This window comes from Nicotiana tabacum, chromosome 20 (genome assembly GCF_000715075.1).
Source record: "Nicotiana tabacum cultivar K326 chromosome 20, ASM71507v2, whole genome shotgun sequence".
NCBI classification, from domain to species: Eukaryota; Viridiplantae; Streptophyta; class Magnoliopsida; order Solanales; family Solanaceae; genus Nicotiana; species Nicotiana tabacum.
In genome coordinates, this window is record NC_134099.1 from 147,872,592 (window position 1) to 147,877,368 (window position 4,777).

The window sequence follows — 4,777 nt, forward strand, 5'->3', positions numbered from 1 at the left end:
TCTTTTTTTATTTTTCCTTTTGCTGATGGGTGCTGCGATATTTGATTTGTTGGGGTGGTTTTTGTTTCTTGATAAGTTCAATGGGCTTGAGTTTCTGTTGAAAATGAAAGGGAAAATAGTGATGTTTGTGGGTGATTCTTTAGGGAGGGATAAATGGAAATCTTTAATTTGTTTGATTTCAGCTGATGTCCCAAAAGCTCAAACGCAGATGTCTAAGAGTTAAAACACTCTAAGAAGGCTGAAGTTTGCTAGTTACAAATAAAAATTTCAGCTCTAGAGCTCAAATTCGACAGTTACGAAACAAAATTTTTAGCTCTAGAGCTGAAGTTCGACAGTTACAAAATAAAAATCGCAAGTTACAAACAAAAACTTCAGCTTCGCCAGTTACAAAACAAACTTCAGTTCTAGAGCTGAACTTCAGGCCCGGCTACTAGAATGCTGACATTTTGCGTGATTGCATTTGCTACTTCAGTCCCGTATGTTGAAGTTATGCGAAAAAACGGGTACGTTTGTAATTTTTTTTACAAAGCGGGCACAAGTTAAAACGTGATACAAAAAACGGATATAGATGCAAATGCCCACATTCTGGATGCATATGCATGAAACCCTGAAAAGTCAATCGAAAAGAAATAGTTAAATAATCTAAAAGATTATTTCTTTGCATCCAAATACACAAAACTTGCTCAAAAAATACACAACTTATGTCGATTTTTTTTTTTTTTTTGCAATAATGAACAGCAAATATCACGATCCTTTGTTTAAGGAGATGACAAACTTGCAATGGATAAGTGATCAGAAAAATCAAATGCAAACAAAACTGAAGTAGAGAAACCCGTGATAAGTCAAATCCAAAAAATCGAATTGGATAGATGAAAAATTGGAGAGGAAAGAGGAAAAATCCCCCAAAAATAAGAACACATACATCTATAAATAAAAGAGCTTGAGAGGAACGAAACCTAATACACTGGGTGAGACTCGGAGATAAGGTTTTAGTCAGGCCGTGAGGATAGATTAGACTGCCATGGAAGGCCTGGTCTTCAGGTTAAGTGAAAGAGAAAAAGTAAAAGAGAAAATTAAAGAACAGGTGATGAGAGAAGTGTAATTAGGGTAAAGACGTTTAGTAAGTGGTATGGTAAAGAATCGGACAAAGCAGTACACGTGTATATGTGATGTAGTACACGTGTTTATTGGAACACAATACCAATATCCCTATAAGAAATAATAATTTCGACAGTACAACTCCAATTTCTTCTTGTACAGCTACATAAGCACATGTTATCAAAACTTTCAATGAAACATTAGTTTGAAGCTAGCTGAGCTTCAATGGAAAAAGGATCCAAGCCTCTACGCCGTGAAAGGTCACAATGAGAGGAATGGTGAAGGAAGAGATAGAGGAACTTTCCAGAATTTCTCTATTCAATCAATGAAAGAATGAGTAGAATCTCCACTATATACAATCGAGAAACTAAGCTAGGAAAACAAGCTAATGATTGAATAGAGAAATTCTGTACCAATCAGTTAACTAACTGATTGGTACAGCTGACAACTTCAACTAACTAATGACTCCACTAACTCCTAACTGACTAATCAAGTAACTAATATACATAATTAATCTTAACAACCTCCCTCAAGTTGGAGGTGTGGTGAACACAACCAACTTGCCTAATATAGCATTGTGTTTGATCCCAGTCAGGGCTTTAGTTAGGATATCTGCGAGCTGCTTATCTCTTCTGATATGGTGGAGAGAAATTAAGCATGCTTGTAGTTGATCACGTACGAAGTGACAGTCCACCTCTATGTGCGTAGTCCTTTCGTGGAATACTGGGTTCTTTGCAATTTGCAATGCAGATTAGCTGTCACAGAAGACTGAGATAGGCAAGGAAAATGGGACAGTCAATTCTTCAAACAATTTGCTTAACCATACCAGTTCTCCCACTACTTTCCTCAAATCTCTGTATTCTGCTTCTGCAGAGGATAGGGATATGGTCTCTTGTTTCTTAGACTTCCAACTAATAGGATTGTTACCTAGTAGAACTAGATAACCTGTGATGGACCTCCTAGAGTCTGGGCAGGCTGCCCAATCAGAGTCACAATAGGCCTTGACTGTGTGATCTCCATCCTTTGACTTGAAAATTCCTAAGGTAGGATCATTCTTCAGATATCTGAGCAAGTGGAATGTTGCTTTAGATGAGGTTCTCAGGGCTCCTGCACGAACTGGCTTAAGTGTTGAACACTATATGATATGTCTAATATGGTGTTGGTTAAAAAGTTTAGTTTGCCTACTAGCTTTCCATAACAAGTAGGATCCTGCTGTATTATCCCTTCTTTGGCTTTCAGTTTTATAGTAGGATCCAAAGGTGAAGAGCAGGCCTTGTGCTCCAAACAATTATACTCCTTCAGCAAATCTAACACAAACTTTCTTTGTGATATGATGACCCCATCATCTTTATAGATAATCTCCAATCCTAGGAAGTAGTGAAGTTGTCCCAGGTCCTTGATCTTGAACTATTCATGCAGGAATGCTTTGAGTTGTGCAATTTCTTTCTGATAAGTCCCAGTTAGTAACACATCATCCACATACACTGCAACATATACTGATGAATCTCCATTCCTTTTGTAGAAGAGTGAGTAATCATGCATGAAATTGTGTAGCCCCTTGAGCACAGTGCTTCAGTCAGTTTTGCATACCATTGTCTACTTGCTTGTTTCAGACCATAGAGGGACTTGTTTAATTTACAAACCAAACCTGATTTTTCTACAACTAATCCAGGTGGTACCTGCATATATACCTCTTCATTGAGGTCTCCAGGGAGAAAAACATTGTTCACATCCAACTGAGAAATGAACCAGCCTTTCTTAACTGCTGTAGTTATTAAGGCCCTCACTATTGTCATCTTTACAACTTGTGAGAAGGTTTTTGTATAATCTATTTCTGCCTGCTGAGTATAACCTTTGACAACCAACCTTACTTTGAACTTCTCAATACTACCACCTGTTTTGTGCTTCACCTTGTATACCTATTTACAACCAATTTTCTGCTTCCCAGGTGGTAGTATTACTAAGTCCCAAGTATGATTGGAATACAATGCATCAAACTCCTATATCATTGCAGCTTGCCATTCAGGGTCAATTGCTACCTCCTCATATGATAATAGCTCCCTGCCATGACAAACATTTCTCACAAGAGTCTGACTATCAGGAGTTAGTAGATCAGAGGAAATATGGTGATTCACAGAAAATAAAGCATTTAGGGGGCAGAGTTTGTTTTAAGGTGAGAAAGGGAATGAACATAGTCCTGTAGGTAGGTATGAATTTTATGAGTCTTGTGTGACTGCCTTGTTGGTTGAGCCTGTTCATCATGGCTCTATTCAGTGTACTATTGTGATAATGTATCATGTGGTGAAGAAATAGGTGCTGCATACGGTGATGGAGGAGCTACATGTACAGGTGACATAGGATGAGATGTGTTGTCTGCACTCCTTTGATCACTCAAGTTTTCAGGAGTCTATGTGATATTTGTATCATCAGAAGATTGTTCACTTAGGGACTCAATGGAGGGGATTGGATAGGGGATAGATGATTGAGAAGATTGGTTCATATTAACTCCAAAACGGAAAATGGATTCATTAAACACCACATCTCTAGAGATATGGATTTTCCTAGTGGCTAGACTTAGAACCTTGTACCCCTTTGTGTTGAAAGGATACCTAATAAATACATGAGGTGTTGTTCTGGGATTGGACTTATCTCTATGTGGTACTGGCATAGTGGGGTAACATAGGCAACCAAAGCTCTTTAGGTGAGAATACTTTGGCTTCTTTTTGTATATAATTCATATGGGGTTTGATTGTTGATAGAATTGGAAGGTAATCTATTTATAATATAAGTGGCACAAAGGACACATTCACTCTAGTATCTTAGAGGTAGTTTGGATTAGAAGAGAAGGGCTCTAGCTGTTTCAAGGAGGTATTTGTGCTTTCTCTCCACCACACCATTCTATTGTGGTGTATAGGGGCAAGTTCTCTAATGAATGATCCCTTTAGACTGAAATAACATAGTTGCTTCTTTACTAGTGAACTCTAGTCTATTGTCTAACCTGGTGGACTTGATAGTTACACCAAACTGGTTTTCTACTAGGTTCATGAATTCTTTTAGTATCTCAAGGGCGTTACTTTTGCTGGACATAAGGTCAGTCCAAGTAGACCTGCTATAATCATCCACTATGGTTATGAAGTACTTATATCTATCATGTGTAGGAACATGATATGGACCCCACAAATCAACATGTAAAAGATCAAATATTTTATTGGTTATGCTGGTTTTATGAGGGAATGACAGTCTTTCTTGTCTGGCCATTGGACAAATGGTGCAGTTGAAGGGTTGTTTGGGAGAGAAGTTGGCAGGTATAGAGGTAATGTTCTTCATTTTGACAAGGGGGGAATGTCCAAGTCTATTATGCCACAACACATTCAAATTATTTTCAACACAAGAATGAGATAATATGCTAGGAAATTCAGAAGATGGACTTGTAAAGGAAGCTTATTTTTCAATAGCTGCACATGGACTATTTACAATTGGATAAGAAACACACTTATTTGTATGTAATGGCATATTTACAGTAGAATGGGAGGGACAGTGTGTGTTACAAGTGCAACAAGTCGAAATGGTAGGTAATGTATAAGTGTCCTTTACTGCAGTGCTTGTACTGTTCTTTTTAAGACAGCTTGGGCATAGGATGTACATCCCATCTTTCACTCTACCAATCACCAGAGGCTTC